General features: G+C 40.1%; 1 long non-coding RNA gene across 1 annotated transcript; it reads left to right on the top strand.

Moving 5' to 3' along the window:
• The first annotated feature begins 6,412 nt into the window (after window positions 1–6,412).
• Window positions 6,413–7,283, top strand: LOC124679001. The gene is made up of 2 exons (XR_006994744.1): window positions 6,413–6,450; window positions 6,963–7,283. It is a non-coding gene; the product is annotated as an uncharacterized LOC124679001 (long non-coding RNA).
• Window positions 7,284–7,521: the final 238 nt, after the last annotated feature.

Below are 7,521 nucleotides of genomic sequence, written 5' to 3'. Positions count from 1 at the left end.
TTTTAATCAATATAGAATTTGGGAAAATAATGAACACGAAAAAGTTGCGAAATTTCCTTGCGAATCCAACGGTATATTATACGCATCAATCCGATAAGCGGTTTGAAAATCATCATGAAAATACTGTCCGCACGAACATGCAATTCTGGTATTCCGTCGAGAAGTTCACTAGGAAAACACCCGGAAGTTCGAAAGGGTTCGAGAATAGTTATTCTCGAACCGGTTCGAAAATAGCAGACCTATATATATATATATATATATATATATATATATATATATATATATATATATATATAGAGAGCACAACTATTCTCGAACCCCCCTTAAGAGGGTTCTAGAATAACTATTCTCGAACCCCTCGGTCCGAAAACGTTCTACGCTGGAAGCCTGGAACCAAACCCACTCGCCGAGTAACCGAACTCCCGCACGCCTCCTCCCTAGTCTCTTTCCCCACCTTCTTCCCCATCGGCGGCCCAACTCCCGCCCCACCTTCTTCCCCGTCGGCGGCCCAACTCCCGCCTCACCTTCTTCCCCGTCGGCGGCCGAACTCCACCGCAGCCCCACGCCTCTACCAGCCGCAGGTTCCCCACCATCCTTGCTGCCAGTTCTAGCCCCAATCTGGATCGATTGGCAACCCCGCGCGTCGCCCCTGCCGGCCAGCTCCCTACCACGACCAACCACCTAGCGCACGGCCCTGCCTTGGTCGGCCACGCCGCGTACCACCCCTTCTGGCGAGATCTCTTCCCCGGCTAGCCACCCCCTTCGCCACCCCTCCTTCTCCCATTTTCTGACCCGTCAAGGAGGACGCCATGGCCGCCACTTTGAACTCCATGGCCGGCGGCGGTTCACAGGCCCAACCGAAGGCCCTAGATCTGCTCTGAATTTCCGTTGCTATACCGCCGCTGGAACCTGATTGGAACACTGCTGCTCCCGGCATGATGCGTGCTGATGCACAAGAATGCAGCTGACGCGGGTACTGAACCTGTACGAGGGTGTTTCTGAACTGCATATAGTTTGGTATGTTTTCGTGTTCTGAATCTCCACCAACTGTTTGTTCAGCTAAATTATCTTACTAGCTAGCTCTTGGTTCTGATGGGATGGATCGGAAACAGATGAGCAATACCCGTATGCTCAAAAATAATGTTAATATAGTAGCTCACGTACGGCACTTGAAGTTCTGATTGCTTGATGTTATAACGTAGTAATACATGTGCACTTATCTGCATTTCCTATGAAGCATGTAAAGTATATCTACGGTTTTAGATTCATATGCTAGTAATTAACTGGCTTGTTTTTGTTTGCAAAGTATTGTGGGGAACAAATTGCAGAAACTGTCAGTGCAACCTGGCAGGATATTGTCATTTGAGAGAAAGATGCTTGTTTCACTTGATTTTCTTGCTTATGGGTAGATGTGTGAAGTGTTTTGTTGTTTCTGTTTTTGTCTCTGAAAGTTCATTATCTGAGGAGAAAACTAGAAAGGTTTTTATTATCTCTATAGGCCTAATGGAGATGAATGGATTTATGCTTAACTAGGAAGAGTTTATTTGTTGGTGAAAGGATGCTATAAAATAGCACTTAGGATTTTTCGAAAGAGCTCTTTGTTCATGTTGGACTCTAATGGACGATTTATTCATTGCATCTAGTGTTGATGGCAGGAGTCCACATGCAGGAAAACATGAAGTGAATTGGTCAGTATGAAGAATTTCAGAGATGAAAGAACTTTAAGTGCGCAGAATGCCTTCGGTAAAGGTGGTCACTACTACTGTTTCATAGACACCAGCAGACCCTCGTCCACGGTATGAACTGCTAAATTGTACTAGTTACGTGGACTGCTATTTGGATAAGGATTTGTTGCTGGTTTTGTTTTACAATTGTAGTTGTTGGTGTACTGATTTTGATATGCCAGTGGCTTGTCAATGAGATTTTTTTTACGCATTGTTTATTTTGATTGGTCAAAGTTCAGATGATTACAGAGCACATAAATAGTTAAATCCTAGAAGTTCATCTGATCTATGCGTGAAGCTCGCCTCTTCTTTACTTGGGGAGTTCGATGTGTCAGTTATTTTTGTGGCAAGTTCACACCATTTTTCTATCGAAGTTCACTTTCTCCAATGTGAAAGTTTGGCTTTATTTTTGTGTGGCAGTTCAGTACACATATAACTTAAAAAGGTTGATGTTATGTTCCCTGTTGCCATTATTATTTTTGGTAGTAAGCACCAATATAATTCAGAAGTTTTGAACTTTAAAAAAAGTGAAGTCCAGTTCGTCTCATGCTCGAAGTTTGTCTTTTGTTTGTCTCTCTGCAATTTTTCATCCGGTAGTGTGCATTCCTTAACTTTCTTTATTCTATTAGCTATCATGATATTCAGTATTCACAAGCTATTGGATTCATGTGTTTGGGCCAATTAATCTATTATTACTCACTTATATTCTGTTAAGCTAGCTAGATTAAGTACTATATAAGTTCACCATGCCCCCATCGAGAGTCCACCGTGCTCCAGACCGGAGTCCACCAAGCTCAGAGCTCGCGCGCAACCCCTGGGGATGCACCAGTCCTACCCCCTTGCTGGAAGTGCAGGTGCATATAAACCGGCGGAACATTGTTCCAATATCAGAATCACGTAGTGGTAGACAAAATATTATGGAAACATCGATGCATAGTGAAGTTTAGATGATGAACATCTGAAGTTCAATTGATGAACAGTGAAAGTTCATGGAGAGAGAGGGGCGGACGACTATTTTGCTATTGCTTCTACGTTCATGTGAAAATGAGCAACATACAATTTTGATTACGCTTAGTCACCCCTTTACCTTGATATGGACCATGTCATTGCGGACGGGAAGGCAACAGGGCACTTTACATGATGCTTGATAGTGGGCATATTCCAACACTAGACAGATAATTGTTGGCTGTCAGTTTCTTTGCAATCATACGGTTTTTCATAGAGCTGCATTATTTGTTTTCTTATCTGGTCATTCACTAGTTAACATTTTTAAACATCATACTTGCAGTGTTTCGTTCAAAAGTTTTGTTATTTGGGACACAAATCTGACCGGCAACAACATCACCCATAAAAATGTAAAAGAAGCAGTTCAGGATCGACACTGTGGAAGTTCATTGGTACCAACGACGGGTGTCCACCAACAGCTGGTTACTTAAATCACCTTTTGGGACAGTCCCTTTCTTCCTCTCTATGTATGCAAGTTAGCTTTTGTTTAAAATTGCAAACCCGCTTGTCCACATAAGCATAAAAAAGTGAAGTTCACTTTTATAAAAAATGCAAGTTAGCTTTTATTTAAAATGCAAGCTCCCCACATATGCAGAAAAATGTGAAGTTCACTTTTATTTAAAATGCAAGTCCGCTTTTATTTAAAATGCAAGCTCGCTTGTCCACATAAGCACAATAAAGTGAAGTTCACTTTTATTGAAAATGCAAGTTCGCTTTTATTTAAAATGACCTCTATGAAGTTCATTTGTTCAATTTAGAGAGTGCACTTGTTTATTTACTTCCATCTGAAAATTCAAATTTTTAATCTAAGTTCGATTGTAGTGTTGGCAAAGTTTATTTGAAGTTAACTTCGTCCCTAAAAGATTGAAGAACACTCTGCAAGTTAACTTCGTCCCTAAAAAATGAGTTACTATATTAAAATCTGCTTTTAACAAATGATTTGCAACTTTCATTTCACGGAGTTCACAGCTCCAACTCAGGAAGTTAACATACATTGATATGTGGGAATAGTAGTTCCTCTAATATGTCGTAAATTAGTAACTTTTTTTGTTGATTTATCTCAGTATGAGATTAAGTATCGTAACTTATTTTGTTGATTTATCTCAGTACAACAGTGTTTTAATTGATGTATGGAGAAGATTACTGTTTGTAAAGTTGTAGATTCATGATATGTGTTCATTGACCGGCTACACATGAAGTTCACTAAATTAATATTTGAAGTCCACTTTGCAAGTTTTAAGCCGATAAGATTTGTGGGATTCTTTTTTGAAGTTCACATTATTTCATTAGCGCAGTACACCTTTTTTTCATGTCAAGCTCGCTTCTTTTTTTAATAGGACTTAACTACCATAACAGTGCCCACAAGCAGCATGGCAACAAGCTGGGTGTTCTTGCGGCTGCCTCCCGCTGTTGTTATTACAAGTGCAATTCAGGCTCGTCATTTCATTTGGATGAAGCAACCGAACACAAGTGCACAACCGGAATAAAGATGTGGAGATGAAGAACTCATTTTTTTCTAATCCATGGAGTTCATTTCTCCTAAATTTTGAAGTTCACATCTCCTGCTAATTGGAGCTTGGTAATTCAGTTCCCCTCACTTCTTATTCCCAGCACAAGTTTATTATTTTTGGGCAGTTCATTTTATGCGGTGCACAGTTAAGGTTTAAAAAGTACAAAGAGTAAAAATTCAGAGAACTACAATATAGTTCGAAAGTTCACTTTATTTCTACTAGAGGTTTAATTAGTCCGATGTTGGGACTTCAGTTAATTTTGGCAAAGTTCACCTTTATATTGTGTGGAGTTCACTGGGGTTGTGCCTATGTTTGGGAGCAGCGAAGGCAGTTATTTTTTGACAGAAGATGTAAGCTGTTTGTTGAAAAGAAGCAGTTTGTGTAATTTCCATAAAAAAACTCTTGTGAACTTTTGAACATCTTATCATTGTATTTCTCGATGTAATTGGTGAGCATCTCAAAATATGATATCCTATGCAGTGTGTATTGACAACAAGACACACATAAAATACTTGACACCTTTTATGCGATGGATACATAATATGAATCTATGGTCTGCTGATCAACTACGTTCCTTCATTGTAATTGGTGAGCATCTCAAAATATGATATCCTATGCAGTGTGTTTTACCTCAGGTGATTTCATCCGGGAAGTTCACAGCGCCCCCATCGGGAGTCCACCATGCTCAGAGCTCGCGCGCCGCCCCTGCGTATGCCCGAGTCCTACCCCCTTCCTGGAAGTGCAGGTGCGTATAAACGGGCAGAATACTGTTCAAATATCAGAATCACACGGTGTTAGACATATATTGTGGAAACATCGATACATAGTGAAGTTTAGATGATGAACATCTGAAGTTCACTTGATGAACATCTGGTCATTCACTAACAAAAATTTTAAACATCACACTTGCAGTATTTGGCTAGCACCTCCCTGCAGTAACCACCGTGCTGAGCTAGGAAGTCCACTGTGAGCATCCTGGGAGTTAACCTTACACAGTTTGGTTCTGTTGCAGATCAATTATTTGACAGGAGTAGTGTGGCGGTGCATACTCGTCTAGATCTTGGTGTTGTTGAGCTGAGAATGCAGTAGGCGTTGCTGTAGCAGCGCGAGGCCTTTCCAGCGGTACGTGTTCTTGCTGTAGGTGCTAAAACTAAATTCATTTTGTTGGGTTGCAAGGTTCACTTCTACTTGAGAAACTTATATTTTGTAAGGACGTTCACTTCATTGATATAGGATGTTCTGTACAAAAAAACAATGCAAGGTGCAGCTATAGAAACCAAACAATGTGCAGCAATTATTAGATTGAGAAAGTTCATTTTATTCAATTATGAAACAAACTAAAAGTGAAGTTCACTCTGCAAATAAAATGAAGTTCGCTAGGCATAAAAACTGAAGTTTGTTTCAGAAATTGTAAAAAGAATTCAGTATAATAGAATCCTTGCTTGCTTCCGCTCTGAATTATTTTATATTTCAGTCCAAGGTCAACACTAGCATTTGCTGATGAAAGTGGAAATCTCATTTATTCTGGAAGCGGTGATAATATGTGCAAAGTAGCTCGCTCTTACAAACTATTATTATGCTAGACAATATATATGACCGAATTTCTTTTAGATTTATTCACCATTTGAAATATATGAAGTGTGAAGTCTTTTTATGTTGCAACCTACAATTTTTAAAAGACAGTAAACGCTGATTTTGGATGGTTTTTTTTTCAAGTAGAGTGGCAGTTGACATGTCATGATTCCTGACAAAAAAGAAAGTTTGAAATATCAGGAAACGGATGATGCATTAGCTAATTTCCTATAGCATTTGTTTGGTAGTTTGTTTGGTATTCACGGGGATTTCATTCTATATAGTAAATTCAGTTTTGATTGAAAAATGGTTTGATCACCAGTGAACTTCTATTTAATAGACATGGAGAGAAGTGAGTTCACTTGTGATTTTTTAGCAGTTTGATTAGTCCCAGGAAGAGTTCACATTCCTGTAAAAAAAATAGAGTAAAAATACTGGCAGACCCTCATTTATTTTTGGCAGTTGATTCGCTTGATTTTGGCAGTTTTCATTTCTTTTACACTGGCAAAACGCTGGCCTCCGTCGCTCCTACTAGCTTTGCCCGGGCTTCGGCAGCTGGCTGGCTCCGCCCATGGTCAGGAGTTCACTTAAAACACGCTAGGAATTCAGCTTTATACGTAGAAGTTCATTTAAATTTGGTGAGTATGTAACACTGCTGTTTGTGTGGACTATGAACTGCACGAGGTGCATCTAGGAGTGCTAGTTCTATAATTAATAAAGACTAGAGCCTAGATAGAGGCAAGGTATTATCATTTAGGAGTACATGTTTGTCATTGCAGGCACTGCAGTTATCATATTTCTGTAGGTTATTGTATAATAAAACAGAAGTTCACTCCGTTAGTGCAGGAAGTTCAGTTCTTCCCTTTTTCTATCGAAGAGTTCATCATTTCTTATTCTCAACCTTGTTTTATGTGGAAGTTCAGCTGACAACCATTTGGAACAAAATTCTAATAAGCAACATGAGCTAAAACAATCTTGCTGGTGGAATTTCCGCAAGATGAAGTTACACAATTGCTATTTTCCCCCTCAATTATTCTAGCGCTTTGGTAGTTTAAGAATTCTTCTTTTACATCGTACTTAACTAAGTTGCTCAAGTGATTTTTCTTAATCCAAACATGGTGCGTTTATCCGATCTTTTTCTTTTTCTCAGGTTCTAGCGAGTAGTTGTGCGCTGCTTCGCTCTGCTGCTGACGCCCTTGAGATGCTCTTAGCTACTGTGCCCCAGACAGGACCGTACACCCTATGAACCACCTTCAGGACGTGCGCCTTCTATAAGGCGTGAGCTCCAGCCATTGCCTGTTGACGGAGGCATGTGCCGCAGCCTTGGAGACACAAGTACTTGCCTGCCACCGACGTAGCTGCGTTTTCAAATATGTTGCAAATGCTCACCATCTCAGTAGCAGGGGCAAACGTTTTTTGGTGTTACATGTTGAACAACTGCTCGTGAAAGCTGAAACTCTTTTTCTGTGAACTTGTGACACCCCTTTCCCATGTCCAACAGAGAGCTGAGAGGTTCAGAGAGAAAACGTGATGTGAAGTTCAGTTAAGATAGCATTGAAGTTCAGATAGCCCATCTTATGTGAAGTTCAGAGACTGATGGTTTGTTGAAATTTTAGTTTCTTTAGCTGAAGTCATTGAACCATACTGTGCTTGTTCCTTTTTTGTATTTTTTCCATCGAAACCCGGGAAAAAATGTATTCCCTGTAATG

Source organism: Lolium rigidum, chromosome 7, assembly GCF_022539505.1.
Source record: "Lolium rigidum isolate FL_2022 chromosome 7, APGP_CSIRO_Lrig_0.1, whole genome shotgun sequence".
NCBI lineage: Eukaryota > Viridiplantae > Streptophyta > Magnoliopsida > Poales > Poaceae > Lolium > Lolium rigidum.
Note: the sequence above shows the minus strand (reverse complement) of the source record. Positions and strands in the feature narration are given on the sequence as shown.